The sequence below is a fragment of the Lagenorhynchus albirostris genome, chromosome X (genome assembly GCF_949774975.1).
Source record: "Lagenorhynchus albirostris chromosome X, mLagAlb1.1, whole genome shotgun sequence".
NCBI classification, from domain to species: domain Eukaryota; kingdom Metazoa; phylum Chordata; class Mammalia; order Artiodactyla; family Delphinidae; genus Lagenorhynchus; species Lagenorhynchus albirostris.
Window position 1 is genome coordinate 42,310,956 of NC_083116.1, and position 20,103 is coordinate 42,331,058.

At 39.8% G+C, this 20,103-nt stretch overlaps 1 protein-coding gene and 1 long non-coding RNA gene across 2 annotated transcripts in view; one reads left to right on the forward strand and one right to left on the reverse strand.

Moving 5' to 3' along the window:
• LOC132512911 (nuclear RNA export factor 3-like) overlaps nucleotides 1–20,103 on the forward strand; it is a 482,492-nt gene that overhangs the window by 271,033 nt on the left and 191,356 nt on the right. The window lies entirely within an intron of this gene.
• LOC132514061 (uncharacterized) lies at nucleotides 2,479–7,193 on the reverse strand. The gene is made up of 3 exons (XR_009538610.1): nucleotides 6,551–7,193; nucleotides 5,949–6,025; nucleotides 2,479–2,631 (listed from the first exon to the last, which is right to left on the reverse strand). It is a non-coding gene; the product is annotated as an uncharacterized LOC132514061 (long non-coding RNA).

A 20,103-nucleotide genomic window follows, 5' to 3' on the forward strand; every position in this document is an offset into this window, starting at 1 on the left:
AGGGTGAACGTGTAAAATCACAGGCCATGCTAAGCAGTTAGCCATCTGTGGCAGAAAACTAAGAGACTGACTGTAATCATGTGACTGAATGATCGAGGAACACACAAAATAAATGCCATTTAGGCAATTTGGGAATTATTTAAAGAAAGCAGGCCTAGAATATTATAGTTATTTAGTAGGCAGAAACTTAGTCAGTTGGACCATACATTGGTTTGTCCTGGGGAATTCTAATCCTCCATTCCTGTTAACTTCTTCTATATGACGGGGCATCCATGACCAAAACACTTCTAGACTCTCCATACACTCATTTCTTCTCTATCACAGGAACGACTTACCTGATTAGTGACACTGGAAGGAGAAACTAATTGCACAGCTCAGGCCCGCTCCCTTCAAAACTCTTGGTGGTGAGTTGCCCTTATGGAGCACATGTTCTGCTCTGCCCTCATAGGTGGGTCTTACAATTGGCCCACAGTTCTCTCCCCTTTCTGTGTCTTGCTGGCTCCCAATTATTCCTATGGTCTTGCTCCAAAATTCTTGGGCTTCTAAAGGCTTCCCCACCCCTAATACATCACTGCTCCACATCTGAGCTCTAAACCAATTAAGAAATATGAAAAAAGAATAAGAACAATATATCAACTTTACTCCTTATAAAAGTGATATTGAGAAAGTGGCTTAGATCTACAGGCACATTTCCTATTAATGAACCTAGAATCAGATAGACTTATCCACCCAGCAGTACTACACTGGAACTGTCACAAAGGTCAAGGACTACAGTGCATTATCTGTTGGCTGTCTGGTGGCTGTCAGCTCAGGGTGCTCTCAGTTCCTAGAGGCAACTCTAATTCCTTGTCATTGGACCCCTCTGTCTTTGAGCCAGCAACAGCACATTTATTTATTTATTTATTTATTTTTTAACATCTTTATTGGGGTACAATTGCTTTACAATGGTGTGTTAGTTTCTGCTTTATAACAAAGTGAATCAGTTATACATATACATATGTTCCCATATCTCTTCCCTCTTGTGTCTCCCTCCCTCCCACCCTCCCTATCCCACCCCTCCAGGCTGTCACAAAGCACCAAGCCGATATCCCTGTGCCATGCGGCTGCTTCCCACTAGCTATCTACCTTACTACGTTTGTTAGTGTGTATATGTCCATGACTCTCTCTCGCCCTGTCACAGCTCACCCTTCCCCCTCCCCATAACCTCAAGTCCGTTCTCTAGGAGGTCTGCGTCTTTATTCCTGCCTTACCCCTAGGTTCTTCATGACATTTTTTTTTCTTAAATTCCATATATATGTGTTAGCATACGGTATTTGTCTTTTTCTTTCTGACTTACTTCACTCTGTATGACAGACTCTAGGTCTATCCACCTCATTACAAATAGCTCAATTTCGTTTCTTTTTATGGCTGAGTAATATTCCATTGTATATATGTGCCACATCTTCTTTATCCATTCATCCGATGATGGACACTTAGGTTGTTTCCATCTCCGGGCTATTGTAAATAGAGCTGCAATGAACATTTTGGTACATGACTCTTTTTGAATTTCGGTTTTCTCAGGGTATATGCCCAGTAGTGGGATTGCTGGGTCATATGGTAGTTCTATTTGTAGTTTTGTAAGGAACCTCCATACTGTTCTCCATAGTGGCTGAACCAATTCACATTCCCACCAGCAGTGCCAGAGGGTTCCCTTTTCTCCACACCCTCTCCAGCATTTATTGTTTCTAGATTTTTTCATGATGGCCATTCTGACTGGTGTGAGATGATATCTCATTGTAGTTTTGATTTGCATTTCTCTAATGATTAATGATGTTGAGCATTCTTTCATGTGTTTGTTGGCAGTCTGTATATCTTCTTTGGAGAAATGTCTATTTAGGTCTTCTGCCCATTTTTGGATTGGGTTGTTTGTTTTTTTGTTATTGAGCTGCATGAGCTGCTTGTAAATTTTGGAGATTAATCCTTTGTCAGTTGCTTCATTTGCAAATATTTTCTCCCATTCTGAGGGTTGTCTTTTGGTCTTGTTTATAGTTTCCTTTGCTGTGCAAAAGCTTTGAAGTTTCATTAGGTCCCATTTGTTTAGTTTTGTTTTTATTTCCATTACTCTAGGAGGTGGGTCAGAAAGGATCTTGCTGTGATTTATGTCATAGAGTGTTCTCCCTATGTTTTCCTCTAAGAGTTTGATAGTTTCTGGCCTTACATTTAGGTCTTTAATCCATTTTGAGCTTATTTTTGTGTATGGTGTTAGGGAGTGATCTAATCTCATACTTTTACATGTACCTGTTCAGTTTTCCCAGCACCACTTATTGAAGAGGCTGTCCTTTCTCCACTGTACATTACTGCCACCTTTATCAAAGATAAGGTGTCCATATGTGCATGGGTTTATCTCTGGGCTTTCTATCCTGTTCCATTGATCTATCTTTCTGTTTTTGTGCCAGTACCATACCGTCTTGATAACTGTAGCTTTGTAGTATAGTCTGAAGTCAGGGAGCCTGATTCCTCCAGTTCCTTCTTTCGTTCTCAAGATTGCTTTGGCTATTCGGGGTCTTTTGTGTTTCCATACAAATTGCAAAATTTTTTGTTTGCAACAGCACATTTAATCTTTCTTGTACTTTGAATCTCTGACTTCTCCTCCTGTAAACAGCCAGAGAAAATTATCTGCTTTAAATGGCTTGTCTGATTAGGTCAGGCCCACACATATAGTCTCCATTTTGCAATATAACATACCATAATCATGGAATTGATATCTCTTCATATTCATTGGTTCCACCCACACTCAAAGGTGAGGGGATTATACAAGTCTGAGAATCATTGGAGATCATCTTAGAATCCTGCCTACCACGTGGAGCTTCAGACCAAAAAATGTGCAACCTTTAATCAGTGATATCCAGCTTTAAACTGAGTTTTCTGACCCAAAGCTCAGGCTACTGGTATAGAACATCATATTGTTAGGGCTGAGGCCAGAACAAAGGGAGTGCCTCAAACGAGGTTCTATAGTCAGGGATATGTCTGGTCTCCTGACTCCAATTTCCTCTCCAGCATCCACATTATTTTGCTCTGTACTATCTCTTCTACCTCAGAATCATTGGGAAACTTCTCTTCCTTTAGTGTCAAACTAGATGATAAACTAAGGGGACAGGAAAGCATACACTTTAACAGGAGACAGAATGGTGATTTTCTTCTCTTTCCCCAACTTCCACAAGTAACTCATCCCATAATTCATAACTGGCACTAAAGCTAATACATTATGATATATTTCAGCTCTTGCTACTACCTTTCCAAATGCTCTTTATGGCAGTAGTGCTCTTTGGATTAGGATAATTTCACCTCCTCTCTGGGAGGGAGGAGCCCGGTGGGCCAGAACTGATATGTGATACCATAATCTGGTTGAAGTCTTACTATGTCCCATATGTACTTTACAGGTTTTCTCACTTACAGTCCAGGACAGCACTGTGAGAAAGGTATCATGATAAGTCACAGATAACCAAGCTCAGGCTGACAGAGCCTATGTCACCTTTTCAGATAAATGGCAGGATGGGGTGAGGTCCCATCTCTTTCCCTCCCCACAGTATGACCAGGAGCTTCCCATTTAGAAGATGATAGTTTTACACTTCCCCAGTATTGTGCCCTCATGGGTACACACTCAACAACTTCTCTTGTTGAGGAAGATCATAGATGATTAAATACTGCTCCTTGGACCAAGATGCCTAACGGTGGGGTCACACAGATTGGCTGGTCCCTGAGATCACTCCCAGGCTCACTGATCCCACCCCACTGACATCAGGCTTGGGCATGTGACTAGATGTGGCCAAATATAAGAGGAAATCAAATATGCCCCTTGAGTGGAAGTGTTAAGAACCATTGAGAGGTTCCATCAGTACTCTTTTTTCCCTCTGCCTCAGAATGTCCCAGATTTCTTGTAAAGTAGTTTCACTCATCTAATCTTTCAGTAACACTAGGATATGAGAATTTAAATGATGACAGGAATGCTTGTGAAGAGAGAAGCTAAATGGCTTATACCCAAATTTGGCCTGATAGAAGATCAATTCAAATCTTATGCCCTAAAACTGAGTCAAAAGCCAGGAGAAGTTACGCATCTTAGCCAGGGTCGTACAGAAAATAGTTAGGGACCAACATTTCCTTCCTTTTGCTCCATTGCTTTCTCCAGAACACCCATCATCATGCTTGTGCTTCTCTGGGTGTTTATGTTTACTGAGCCACAAGATGAACTCACATACCCAGTTAGTGGGCATTCCTGATGTTAACTCTCCAAGAGGGCCTCATAAGAGCTCAGTAAAGGTACACTGATTCCATGGAAATGGGGTGACAATTTTTCCCCTAGCCCACCTCCATTAGACAACTTTACAACACAAAAGTGGCACCAACTCTTAGACACTAGGTGGGTCTGTGTGAGTTATATTCCTTCTTGTTGTCATAGTTCCAGAAGCTCTTTAGGACATAGTTATGCTGTTTAGGGCTATGTAGTTTAGGTTAAAGTAATCTTGGAAGCAGAAGTGAGGAAGTGGGGTAGGAAGGAAACTAACACTTCAAGGGCCTACTACTGGCCAGACAGTGTGTTAAGAACTCTACATACTGTTTTTATAACTTCTTACAATTGTTCTGTAAGTTAAGTATCAGTATTCCCGTTACAACTCATTCCTCCTCCAAGGCACACTCTACCGAGGCTCAGAGAGGTTAAATACATTTTCCAAGGACACACCTGATAAGAGGCAGCATAGTTATTCTAATCCAGGGTTGTTGGGTTCTACGCTGAATCTGTGCACATAGGGTGGGTAGTAACGTTTACCTTGCTCTAGAGCAGGTTTTCTCAACCTCAGCACTGTTGACACTTTGGGTCAGAGAACTCTTTGTTGTGAAGGCTGTTCTATGTATTGTGGGATGTTTAGCCTCTACCCACAAGATTTCAGTAGCACCCCCAGTTGTGACTACCAAAAATGTTTTCAGACATTTCCACATGTCTCCTGGAGCTGGGGAACAAAATCACCACCATTTGAGAACTACTGCTCTAGATACACATTTCTGACAGGTAATTGGATACATGGGTCTGGAGACTAGAAAAAAGTCCTGAGATGAAGACAAGATTTATAGGCTGAATGGGGCCTGGCATGTAGTAGATGCCCCATAAATATTTGTTAAATAAATGCAAATGGCTTATAAAATTGAGAGTCGTCAAGCCTTTTTATATCCTTATACCAGTTCTACAAACTGAAGTAGGATCATTCTTATAAACTTTATCAAAATCTGCATTTTCAACCCAACATTTATTGCTTAGCTTTTGTTTCCCTTTGTAAAAGTAATGTATTTGAGATGGAAGAACATGTCTAAGTGAGTTACACTACCACCAGGTAAATCCAGAGCCAGAACTCAACATTAAGATGGTGGAACAAGAGACTGAAGGTCCAGTGTAGCCTATATTTCTGTGACAGACGCCATGCTAACTACTTTAATGACATTAACATATTTGATCTTCACAACAGCCTTTAAGGTTTTATCACCATTTATGGATCAGAAATTCAAGGCATGGAGAGGTTAAGGAACTTGTCTAGGTCACACGGTTAGTAGGAGACAGAGGAAGCGCCCTTCCCAGGACTGTATGGTATTAAAGCCCATTGATATTAACCACAAAGGTATCCTACCATGCATCAACAGATATCTCTAAAGCCTTGCCCAGGGTCTGGAACTCAGTGACTTTTTAACTGAATTGAACTTAGATATAGTGACTGAATGTAGAATTCTTCTGAGCCTGCAGCATGACTCTTAAAATAATTCCTTGAACTTACATGGAAAAATATCTCCCTTCTAGAAACTCAAAGTATTTTTCTGAATAGAAATAACTTTATTCTCTGGCCCAGACCTAGCTGGCTGGGAGAAGAGGCTGGTGTGATCCTCTTTGACAGGTGAGACCACCTCCTCTTTGGGCAGTGACTTACCCAAGGTCATCCCAGAGTTTTGAGGTGAGGTCTGCCCCCGGGACCCAGGGAGATCTCCTGGATGGTACTGTAGGGTCCTGTACAAAATACACAGAAATAGTTTTTGATGCTATGCAGCACCCTACCTTTCAAAGGTTCAATGGAAAAGTATTTTCTTGAAGTTATCTGCAGCCAGAAGTAAGGGAACATGACAGCACATGGAATGAGAACAAACAGGATGATGACTTTCTTCCTTTTCCCCAGCTTCTCCAGGGGAGGAGAGCAGAAAACAGCAGGTTTTCCAGGGGCTCTCTCTTTACCCCCTTTCTTACCCCTTTGCTCCAGCCCAGCCCTTTGTGACATTAGAGTAATGTAGACAGAAGCCAGGAACCTGGGGTGCCCTGACAGTGGGGACAGAAAGATGGGAGGTGCCTGACAACCAGAATGGTACATCAGGAAACACAGGTACTGAAGCCCATGCCATGGCCATTGGTTCATCCATCAAGCTCTCAGTTTCCACCTGTTTGTTTGCAGTGCCATCACTCTACCCCAAAGCAATGAAGCTCACACATAACACAAATATGTATTTTCCAAGTGAGACTAAGAGGAGTGAAGTGACTTACAGACATGAACAGGAAGGTCTCCTGTCTCTCTTGATCCAGTGTCCAGTGTCCTGTCTGGCAGACAAGTGGCTTTGATCTCACCCTTCAGGATCTCAAAGAAATCACTCTTCTCTCATGTGAAACAAGGAAATAAGGGGACAGGAAAACATGGGAAACACGGGAAACAGAGTCAGTGGTGAGTTCATTCCCTTACCCCAAACTCCATTCATGGGGCACATGACTCAGTTGAATGGAAATGGTGCAAACACCTTTTTTCCCCAGCCCTCAAGGCACTTATTCCACTGCATGAAACGGCGTTGACTCACAGTCAAAATGGAAACGTGTGTATTTTCCTTCTTCTCTCCACATGCTCTCCAGATCATGCTGCCCCTCAAATATATTCACATCTGTAGTTCACCCTCTCTTGCCCCCTCCACTACTAGTAGGGTAAAGCTCCACCAGATTCCTGACTCTCAGCAGATCTGTCCTCAAAAATTGTGAGTCCCTCTTCCTTTTTCCTTTGAATGTATGGCTCGGCTTCCGTCTTCACAGGCCCATTGAGGCTGGAAGGGAATGGGACCAAGGCCCTACGTCACACGGTGACTGTACCGTCCTCACATTCCCAGGGTGCTGGATGCCTCCTGATGAGCATCTTTCTGATCCCGGTGGATCACTCCAGGAGAGCAGGGAGGTGGCAGGATCCTCCTTTGGAAGAAAGCTGTTTCTAGGCAAGAATTATAACTCAGAGGTTGTATTCAGTTCCATCAGTTTTAGACATGGAGAGAGTCACAGAGTAAGGTTGTTCATGTGGTAGATTCTTTTAAAGGAATTAATTTAGGCCTCCTGGCAAAGTGAAGGGAGCTGCCTCTGATGAGAGCCAGGCAAAGGGCTTCTGAGAAATGACCTCCTCTCCCTGAGACTAATTGGGGAGGAGGGTGGATGAGGTCTTTCCTTGAGGGCCCTGGGGGACAAAGAACCCCATGTCTAGCATAATCCACCCAAAACAAGAGTAAGGATTTATAGTGAAGCCCAGAAGGAGATAACTACATGTGACAAACAGTGGCTGGACACTTTTGATGAGTGCTACAACATTTCTTTTCCCACCCCATATACTGGCAGAAAAGAATCACAAGTCATTTTTTCAGTACGAAATGGGAAACACCAAATAAATTAGTCAGTGAATAAAGTTTCTAGGAAAACTAGCAGTAGCTCCTCCACCCAAGGCTGAACTGGCAACCAAGACTCTGATAAGCAGCTCTGCATGCTAGGGTAATAATGGAAGTTTCAGAGGAGAAAAAAAAGAGGCAGGTAATAATGGAGCCACCCCGTTGCCAGGTCAACAGACACTGAACTGCTCTGGCCAGCCTCCCTTTAAGCCTCTTGCCCAAATCACCCATCACTGTGAACTTAGACTGAGTGAAAGAGGAGACGACAACCCAGAGAGTTTGTGACTGTGGGACAGCTCCTCTTCCAACACTTTAAAATTATGGACTCCTTGCTGTTGGCAGAGTGAAGAGAGGGCCTTCTCTGAGTGAAAATCTGTCCATCACAATGGGTGGTTGGTCAGACATGATTCCCTATCACTTTTTCATGTTGCAGCTGATTCTCTCTCTTCTGCTCCTCATCATATTAGTGTCCCACAGGGCTTTTCAAATGTGGAAACAACTTCGGACAACTTAACTCCAGGAGATTCAGCCTCTCTAAGATGAAAGATTCTCAAACTCCATTGGTGTCTGCAGCTCTCAGAAGAAAAGAACAAAGAACAGGCTGAAAGAGAAGATCATGTAGTCCATTACCATCACCTTTTGGTATTGAATAGCTGGCTCTGGCTTTGCTCAAAGAACCAGGGATCTCCACGCCATGTGACATAAGAGCAGAAAACATAAAGATCAGCAAATATGCCTCTGTATATTTTTGTTATTATCTCCTGAAGTTTCTCATTTTGTACAGGTTTTGTAAGTAGCCTTTACTGTAAATATCCTATACTATGTGACAGGGATTGTGTTAAGTGCTCTACTTGCATCATCTAATCCTCAGCACAGGTCTCTGAGGTAGGTACCACTTTTATACCTGTTTTACCGAAGAGGAAGTAGAGGCTGAAGGGGTTTGTCTGCAGCACCAGCTAATTATAAGTGGCAAGGCTGGGACTCAAACCCACACCATATGACCCCCAGACACTCACTCTCCCCTTTGATGTTCCCTGGTGGGCATAGAGTGTGACAGTCCTTTGTGGTCCTGGGTGAACAACTTGGTGAGATGGAATGATTTCTCCTGGCTACTTCAAATTTCCCCTAGCTTAACATGAAGTCCTTTGAGGCTATAGGCTGGTGGAGAGTCAACACAACCAAGCCTCTTAACATTTCATAAGTAGCCTGATGACACACTTGTATAGAATAGAGGAATCCTTTACACGTCAGCAAATAATGGTCTTCTTTTATTTTTTGAATATATTCTTCTTTGAAACACATTTCTTTGCAAGTTCATGTGGGAGTTATTTAAAAGATAACAAAATGTAGGTTCCTTGGGATATTCTACAATATATAGGCAATCATGCATGTCATCTGCAAATAGGGACAGTTTTATTTCTTCCTTTATTTCTTCTTTTCTAATTTGTATGCTTTTCATTCCATTTTCTTGCCTTCCTGCAATGGCTAGAACTCCCAACACTATGTTTAATAAGAGTGAAGAGAGCAGACATTCTTGTCTTGCACCCTGTCTTAGGGGGAAAGTATTCAGTCTTTCAGCATTAAGTACAGTGTTATCTGTAGGTCACTGTCAATACTCTGTATAAAGTGGAGAAAGTTTCCCTCTATTCTTTTTTTTTTTTTTTGCGGTACGCGGGCCTCTCACTTTTGTGGCCTCTTCCGTTGCAGAGCACAGGCTCCGGACGCGCAGGCTCAGCGGCCATGGCTCACAGACCCAGCCGCTCCGCAGCATGTGGGATCTTCCTGGACCGGGGCACGAACCCACGTCCCCTGCATCTGCAGGCGGACTCTCAACCACTGCGCCACCAGGGAAGCCCCAGTTACCCTCTATTCTTAACTTAGAGTTTTTAATCATGAAAGGGTTTGGAATTTATCAAATGCCTTTTTTTTAGTTTATTTATTATTATTGTTATTTTTATTATTTTTGGCTGCGTTGGGTCTTTGTTGCTGTGCACGGGCTTTCTCTAGTTGTGGTGAGTGGGGGGCTACTTTTTGTTGCGGTGCCCAGGCTTCTCATTGTGGTGGCTTCTCTTGTTGCGGAACATGGGCTCTAGGCGTGCGGGCTTCAGTAGTTGTGGCATGCGGGCTCAGTAGTTGTTGCTTGCGGGCTCTAGAGCACGGGCTCAGTAGTTGTGGCGCACGGGCTTAGTTGCCCTGCAGCATGTGGGATCTTCCGGACCAGGGCTTGAATCCATTTCCCCTACATTGGCAGGCGGATTCTTAACCACTGCGCCACCAGGGAAGTCCCTCAAATGCTTTATATGCATTAATTGAAATGATATATATTTTTTATTTGGTGGATTACATTGGTTGATTTTTGAATGTTGAATCAGCCTTGCATCCCTAAAATAAACACCACTTGGTCATGGCATGGACACATCTACACCCCACATATTTTGATATATTATGTTCTTTTTTTTTTTTTTTTTTTTTGCAGTATGCGGGCCTCTCACTGCTGTGGCCTCTCCCGTTGCGGAGCACAGGCTCCGGACGCACAGGCTCAGCAGCCATGGCTCACGGGCCTAGCCGCTCCGTGGCATGTGGGATCTTCCCGGACCGGGGCACGAACCCGTGTCCCCTGCATCGGAAGGTGGGCTCTCAACCACTGCAACCACCAGGGAAGCCCGATATATTATGTTCTTATTACTCAGGTCAAAGTATTTTATAATTCTCTTTGTGAGGTCTTCATTGATCCATGGATTATTTATAATCATGTTGTTTAAAATTCAAGTATTAGAGGATATTCTGATATATTCCTGTTATTCATTACTAACTTAATTCAGCTGCCAGCAGTGACCATACTCTGTATGATTTTAATCCTCAAATTTTTTTAAACTTGTCTGTCTTAAGAATATGGTTGAATGTTTTTGAATATTCCATGTTTACTCAAAAATACTTATTCTGCTGTTGTTGGTTGGTTGAAATTTGTTCTACAAATTTCAATTAGGTCAAGTTAATAGTGTTGTTCAGGTTTTTTTTTAATTGATAGGCTTAATTTTTTTAGAGCAGTTTTAGGTTTACACAAACAGTAAATCAAAAGTACAGAGTTCCCATACACACCTTCTGCCCCCAACAGTTTCCCTAATATTAGCATCTTGCATTAGAATGGTACATTTGCTACAACTGATGAGCCGCTATTTTTTTCATTTTATTATTTTATTTTTTATTGAGAGATAATTGACATTTAACATTATATTACTTTCAGGTGTACAACAATGATTATATGTATATACTGCAAAATGTCCACCACGATAAGTTTAGTTAACATCTGCTGATGAACCAACCAATATTGATGCATTATTATTAACTAAAGTCCAGAGTTTATATGAGTCCACTCTTTGTATTGTACATTCTATGAGTTCTGACAAACGTATAATGACATTTATCCACCATTGTAGTATCATACAGGATACTTTCAGTACCCTAAAAATCCGCTGTGCTCCACCAGTGCATCCTTGCTTTCTTCTCCCTGGTCCCTGGCAACCACGGATCTTTTTACTGTCTCCATAATTTTGCCTTTTCCAGAATGTCATATAGTTGGAATCATACAGTATGGAGCCTTTTCAGTTTGGCTTCTGTCACTTAGAAATATACATTTAAGTTTCCTCCATGTCTTTTTGTGGCTTCATAGCTCATGTAGTTTTATTGTTGAATACTGTTCCATTTATAGATGAACCACAGTTTGTTTATCCATTCACCTGTTGAAGGACATCTTTGTTGTGTCCACACTTTGGCAATTATAAACTACTACAAATATTTGTGTGCAGATTTTCATGTGTTAATGTTCAGGATTTTATATCCTTAATTTTTTGTCTACTTGCTCCATCAATTATTGAGAGAGGAGCATTGAAATCTACAACTATAATTTCAGATTTGTCTATGTATCTTTTCAGTGTTAGGATTTGCTCAAGCATTTTGAAGCATATTATTGGGTGCAGCATATTTAGGATTTCTATGACCTCTTGATGAATTAATCTTTCTATCATTATAAAAATGTCTTTGTTTTTCTGAATATTGCTTGTTCTAAAGTATACTTTGTCTAATGTTAACATAACCACAAGCCTTTCTTGTGATTAGAGTTTTTCTTAATATACTTTTCTACCCATTGAATTTAGCCTATTTGTGTCTTTATATTTAAAGTCTATTTCTTTTTTTAAGATTTTTTTTGATGTGAACCATTTTTTAATGTTTTTATTGAATTTGTTACAATATTGCTTCTGTTTTATGTTTGGGTTTTTTGGCTGTGAGGCATGTGGGATCTCAGCTCCCCGACCAGGGCTCGAACCCGCAACCCCTGCACTGGGAGGCAAAGTCTTAACCACTGGACCACCAGGGAAGTCCCTAAAGTCTATTTCTTGTAGAGCAAATATTTGAGTCTTGCCTTTTCATCCAGTCAGACAAGCAAGCCTTTTAATTGGAGTGTTCATAACACTTACGTTTAATGTAATTTTCAACAAAATTTGGTTCAAATTTGATATTTTGCTATTTGTTTTCTATTTGATTGTGTCTCTTTTTAAATTTTTCCTCTTTTCTTGCCTTCATTTGGATTACTTGAACATTTTTAGTAATTTATGTCATCTCCTCTGTTGGCTTGTTAGTACACTTTATTTTTACTAGTTTCTGTGGAATTTGCGTAATGTATTTTTAACTTCTTACTATCTACTTTCGAATACTGATTTAGCAATTCACATATGAATGTAAGAATCCTACAATAATCATATTCCATTTTCTTCTCCCTTATTTTGGTATTTTTGTCATATATTTTACTGGTGTATATCATATAAATTCCATAATGTATTTATCTTATATTAGTTTTTTGGGGTTTTTTGTTTGTTTGTTTGTTTTTTGAGGTACGCGGGCCTCTCACTGCTGTGGCCTCTCCTGTTGTGGAGCACAGGCTCCGGACGCGCAGGCTCAGTGGCCATGGCTCATGGGCCCAGCCGCTCCGCTGCACATGGGATCCTCCCGGACCGGGGCACGAACCTGTATCCCCTGCATCGGCAGGTGGACTCCCAACCACTGCGCCACCAGGGAAGCCCAATCTTATATTAGTTTTAAAATAATCTTTTAAAAATATTTAAAACTGAGAAAAATTATATTTACTTACATATTCACCATATTTAGTGTTCTTTAGTTCTTTGCCCAGATTCAGTGTTCCATCTGGCATCATTTTCCTTTAGTCTGAAGTACATTTTTAAAAATACTTTTTATATTGCTAGTCTACTGGCAACAAACTCTCTCAGGCTTTGTTGAATACTGAAGTATTTTATCATTATTTTCAAGGATATTTAAATAGACATCAAATTCTAGTATGACAGTTTTTTTTTTAAGCACTTCAAACATGACTTTCCCTTGTATTCTGGCTTACACTATTTCTGATAAGTAATCCATACATAGTGACTTTTACCTTTGTTTTTCTTTCTGTTTCTTTGTCAACTTCTCCAGCTGCTGTTAAGATTTTCTTTTTATTACTAGTTTTCAGATATTTTGTCATTATATGCTTTGGTGTGGCCTTATTTGTTTTTATCCTGCTTGGCTTCATTGAGATTCTTGAATCTCTGAGTTTTTAGTTTTCCTTAAATTTGGGAAATGTTCTGCCATTATTTTTTCAAATATTTTTATTGTTCCCTAACCGTATATATATATATATATATATATATATATATATATATATATATATATTAGACATCTTGGTATTGTCCCACAGATCACTGAGGAAACTCTTAGTTTCTATTGCTAGGCCAGCCAACTCAATGACCTTTTATTTTGCAGTGTCGAGTCTACCATTAACCTCAATGAATAAAATTTTCATTCAGAAATTGTATTTTTAAATCTCTCAAAGCTTCACTTGGTAGCCTTTATGTCTTCTATTTAACTCCTTATTATATTAATATTTTCCTTTAAATCCTTGGGAACATTTATAATAGCTCTTTAAAGTCTTTGGATGTTAACCTCAACTGAGATGCTGCTATAATTTCTGGGCTGTTTATATTGACTATTTTTCCCTCTTGATTATTGGTCATATTTTCCTACTGTTTTTGTATTGCTAGAAAGTTTTTATTAAATGCTGGACATTGTGAATTTTATGTGGTTGAATATCGGGATTGCTTTCTTCCTTTAAAGGGTGCAGGATTTTGTTCTAGTAGGCAGATCATCTTAACTCTTTTGAGGCTTATCTTTAAATTTTATCAGGCATGTTTACGGTACGTTTTACTCTAGGGTTATTTTATTACTAATACTAAAATATTTTCCTTCCGAGGACTCTACTGAATGCTCCCAGTATTCAGGAGGACTCTGCAATTTGGCTGATGACAACTGAATGATTTCCCACCTGTGCAAGCTCTGAAAATGTTTCAACCTGCAGCTCCCCAGTTATTCAACAGTTGTTATTTGCTGGGTTCTATATATGTGATAAGGTCAAATATGTTAAGAATTTTGTAAAATCTTTGAGGTCCTTACTGATAATTTTTGAAAACACTATTAGTTACCAAAAAAATATCCCTTGTATTATTCTTTCTCACTATAATTATGAATTTTTCTACTTGTCCTGGTATTCTGATTTATATTTTTTGCTTTATGCCTTTAGGTGCATATAAATAAAGGATTAGGATACCATCTGGTGGATTGATCTTTTCTCTTTATTAAGTGTCCCTCTTTATCTATACAAGTGAGTGTCCATTGCCTTGAATTCTACCTTGTTTGATATTTTAAAAGTGGTACCAGAATTCTTACAGATACAATTTGCATAATATACCTTTCAACATTCTCTTGGTTCCACCCTTTCTCTGTTCTTATATTCAACGTGAATCTTATATAACCATCTTATAGTTTTATTTTACTGGAATACTGAGAGGCCGAGTTGAGATTTAGACCCAATTAGAAGTGACAAGTTCCAACACCTGGACTCTTAGAGCCTGAGCTGTATTGCTTCCCTGAATATTGCAAGTCCTCTCTCTTCTTGGTCTCCATGCTCTCCTTAGCTGATCCCATTCACTTCTGCAGTTGTCACTACAATTCCACATGTCTAGCCCAAACTACTCTTTGGCCCTACAGACTTTTATTCAATTCTCTAGTGGAACTTTCCTCCTGAATGTCCCAAACTTACCTCAGTCTCAACAGGTCCAAAATTTGTTCCACCATTAATCAAGATTAACACTGTTTCTCTGTCCCAGGCTTCCAGCTCAGTGATGTTCAAGCTGCAATGCTGGCTCTGGTCACAAAGGTGACCCTTTACTTTTTAAGTTTCTTCAATAGACATCCAAGTTTTGCTAAAAGAGAAAAATAAATCTGTCCTTATTTTTAAAAACAAGTTAGGAGATATTATCTACCACACAGTACCCATTCAGTTCAGTTTTGAAAATGTATATGAATCAAAGAGATTGACAAAGTCTACTTGGCACGTTCTTTCCCACAAAATATGCATTCGTACAACAAATGCCTATCTTCACGCATTGCTGACAGGTGACTTAATTTTCTCCTGGAAAGCTTTTCTCTGTGTCCTTGCTTCTACTTCTTCATAGTTTCTGCTCTCCCCTAATTTCATCTTCCTCACAAGTTGGACTTAACATGATTACCTCTCCAGTCAGAGACTCCCATTGTTTTCCTTTTTGCTTCCCAACATCGATTGCCTGATTATCTCTACTATGCCCAGTTTTATTCAATGCGAGAGAAAATACAATTCCTCTTAGAATAAACAGTGGGATTAGGATTTGCTGTTACTAAAATATGTTTCAAAACAACAAGATTTTAAAATTATATTTAAGAAAATAGGTGGCTGTCTCTAGGTGTTCCTTAACTCCTTGGACTTAACATGATTACCTCTCAAGTCCTCAATCTTAGGGACTCCTTTTTTTTTTTTTTTTTCAGTACACAGGCCTCTCACTGTTGTGGCCTCTCCTGTTGCGGAGCACAGGCTCTGGACGCGCAGGCTCAGCGGCCATGGCTCATGGGCCTAGCCGCTCCGCGGCATGTAGGATCTTCCCGTACCGGGGCACGAACCCGTGTCCCCTGCATCGACAGGTGGGCTCTCAACCACTGATCCACCAGGGAAGCCCTAGGGACTCCTTTTTTTTCCTTTTGCTTTTTTTCCTTTTTGGTTCCCAACATCGATGGCCTGAATTTCTCTACTATGCCTAATTTTATTCAATGTGAGGGGAAACCCGTCTCCGTTTAGAGGAAACAATAGGGGCTTCCCTTGTGGTGCAGTGGTTGAGAGTCCGCTTGCTTTCACCAATGGACAGATCATCCAAAATGAAAATAAATAAGGAAACATAAGCTTTAAATGATACATTAAACAAAATGGACTTAATTGATATTTATAGGACATTCCATCCAAAAACAACAGAATATACATTTTTCTCAAGTGCTCATGGAACATTCTCCAGGATAGATCATATATTGGGTCACAAATCAAGCCTTGGTAAATTTAAGAAAATTGAAATTGTTTCAAGTATCTTTTCCGACCACAACACTATGAGACTAGATACCAATTACAGGAAAAGATCTGTAAAAAATACAAACACATGGAGGCTAAACAATACACTACTAAATAACCAAGAGATCACTGAAGAAATCAAAGAGGAAATCAAAAAATACCTAGAAACAAATGACAATGGAGACATGATGACCCAAAACCTATGGGATGCAGCAAAAGCAGTTCGAAGAGGGAAGTTTATAGCAATACAAGCCTACCTTAAGAAACAGGAAACATCTCGAATAAACAACCTAACCTTGCACCTAAAGCAATTAGAGAAAGAAGAACAAAAAACCCCCAAAGTTAGTAGAAGGAAAGAAATCATAAAAATCAGATCAGAAATAAAGGAAAAAGAAATGAAGGAAACGATAGCAAAGATCAATAAAACTAAAAGCTGGTTCTTTAAGAAGATAAACAAAATTGATAAACCATTATCCAGACTCATCAAGAAAAAAAGGGAGAAGACTCAAATCAATAGAATTAGAAATGAAAAAGGAAAAGTAACAACTGACACTGCAGAAATACAAAAGATCATGAGAGATTACTACAAGCAACTCTATGCCAAAAAAATGGACAACTTGGAAGAAATGGACAAATTCTTAGAAATGCACAACCTGCCAAGACTGAATCAGGAAGAAATAGAAAATATGAACAGACAAATCACAAACACTGAAATTGAAACTGTGATTAAAAACCTTCCAACAAGCAAAAGCCCAGGACCAGATGCTTTCACAGGCGAATTCTATCAAACATTTAGAGAAGAGCTAACACTTATCCTTCTCAAACTCTTCCGAAATATAGCAGAGGGAGGAACACTCCCAAACCCATTCTACGAGGCCACCATCACCCTGATACCAAACCCAGACAAGGATGTCACAAAGAAAGAAAACAACAGGCAAATATCACTGATGAACATAGATGCAAAAATCCTCAACAAAATATTAGCAAACAGAATCCAAAAGTACATTAAAAGGATCATACACCATGATCAAGTGGGGTGTATTCCAGGAATGCAAGGATTCTTCAATACACGCAAATCAATCAACGTGATACACTATATTAACAAATTGAAGGAGAAAAACCATATGATCATCTCAATAGATGCAGAGAAAGCTTTTGACAAAATTCAACACCCATTTATGATAAAACCCTGTAGAAAGTAGGCATAGAGGGAACTTTCCTCAACATAATAAAGGCCATATATGACAAACCCACAGCCAACATCATCCTCAATGGTTAAAACCTGAAAGCATTCGCACTAAGATCAGGAACAAGACAAGGTTGCCCATCTCACCACTCTTATTCAACATAGTTTTGCAAGTTTTAGCCACAGCAATCAGAGAAGAAAAGGAAATAAAAGGAATCCAAATCAGAAAAGAAGTAAAGCTGTCACTGTTTGCAGATGACATAGTACTATACATAGAGAATCCTAAAGATGCTACCAGAAAACTACTAGAGCTAATCAATGAATTTGGTAAAGTAGCAGGATACAAAATTAATGCACAGAAATCTCTGGCATTCCTATACACTAATGATGAAAAACCTGAAAGTGAAATCAAGAAAACACTTCCATTTACCATTGCAACAAAAAGAATGAAATATCTAGGAATAAACCTACCTAAGGAGACAAAAAACCTGTATGCAGAAAATTATAAGACACTGATGAAAGAAATTAAAGATCATACAAATAGATGGAGAGATATACCATGTTCTTGGATTGGAAGAATCAACATTGTGAAAATGACTCTACTACCCAAAGCAATCTACAGATTCAATGCAATCCCTATCAAACTACCACTGGCATTTTTCACAGAACTAGAACAAAGAATTTCACAATTTGTGTGGAAACACAAAAGACCCCGAATAGCCAAAGCAATCTTGAGAACAATAAACGGACCTGGAGGAATCAGGCTCCCTGACTTCAGACAATTCTACAAAGCTACAGTAATCAAGACAGTATGGTACTGGCACAAAAACGGAAAGATAGATCAATGGAACAGGATAGAAAGCCCAGAGATAAACCCACGCACCTATGGTCACCTTATCTTTGATAAAGAAGGCAGGAATGTACAGTGGAGAAGGGACAGCCTCTTCAATAAGTGGTGCTGGGAAAACTGGACAGGTACATGTAAAAGTATGAGATTAGATCACTCCCTACCACCATACACAAAAATAAGCTCAAAATGGATTAAAGACCTAAATGTAAAGCCAGAAACTATCAATCTCTTAGAGGGAAACATAGGCAGAACACTCTATGACATAAATCACAGCAAGATCCTTTTTGACCCATCTCCTAGAGAAATGGAAATAAAAACAAAACTAAACAAATGGGACCTAATGAAACTTCAAAGCTTTTGCACAGCAAAGGAAACCATAAGCAAGACCAAAAGACAACCCTCAGAATGGGAGACAATATTTGCAAATGAAGCAACTGACAAAGGATTAATCTCCAAAATTTATAAGCAGCTCATGCAGCTCAATAACAAGAAAACAAACAACCCAATCCAAAAATGGGCAGAAGACCTAAATAGACATTTCTCCAAAGAAGATATACAGACTACCAACAAACACATGAAAGAATGCTCAACATCATTAATCATTAGAGAAATGCAAATCAAAACTACAGTGAGATATCTTCTCACACCAGTCAGAATGGCCATCATCAAAAAATCTAGAAACAATAAATGCTGGAGAGGGTGTGGAGAAAAGGGAACCCTCTGGCACTGCTGGTGGGAATGTGAATTGGTACAGCCACTATGGAGAACAGTATGGAGGTTCCTTACAAAACTACAAATAGAACTACCATATGACCCAGCAATCCCACTACTGGGCATATACCCTGAGAAAACCATAATTCAAAAACAGTCATGTACCAAAATGTTCATTCCAGCTCTATTTACAATAGCCTGGAGATGGAAACAATCTAAGTGTCCATCATCAGATGAATGGATAAAGAAGATGTGGCACATATATACAATGGAATATTACTCAGCCATAAAAAGAAACAAAATTGAGCTACTTGTAATGAGGTGGATGGACCTAGAGTCTGTCATACAGAGTGAAGTAAGTCAGAAAGGAAAAGACAAATACCGTATGGTAACACATATATATGGAATCTAAGAAAAAAAAATGTCATGAAGAACCTAGGAGTAAGACAGGAATAAAGACACAGACCTACTGGAGAATGGACTTGAGGATATGGGGAGGGGGAAGGGTAAGCTGTGACAAAGCGAGAGAGTGGCATGGACGTATATACACTACCAGACGTAAAATAGGTAGCTAGTAGGAAGCAGCCGCATAGCACAGGGAGATCAGCTGGGTGCTTTTTGACCACCTAGAGGGGTGGGATAGAGAGGGTGGGAGGGAGGGAGACGCAAGAGGGAAGAGATATGGGAACATATGTATATGCATAACTGATTCACTTTGTTATAAAGCAGAAACTAACACACAATTGTAAAGCAATTATACTCCAATAAAGATGTAAAAATAAATAAATAAAAATAAAAATCTAAAAACCAGACATTGAAGTAAATAACAGCAGAAAAATTACCTTTTATCACACATCATTCCTAAATGTCATTAGTTGTGATTTCCTTTACGTCTTTTTCTACTTTGTTTTTTTTTTTTTTTTTTTTTGCGGTAAGTGGGCCTCTCACTGTTGTGGCCTCTCCCGTTGTGGAGCACAGGCTCTGGACGCGCAGGCTCAGCGGCCATGGCTCATGGGCCTAGCCGCTCCATGGCATGTGGGATCTTCCCGGACCAGGGCACGAACCCATGTCCCCTGCACTAGCAGACGGACTCTTAACCACTGCGCCACCAGGGAAGCCCCTTTTTCTAGTTTTATATGCACATTCCCATATATAATTATATACCTTAGTTTTTTTATTAGAGTACCT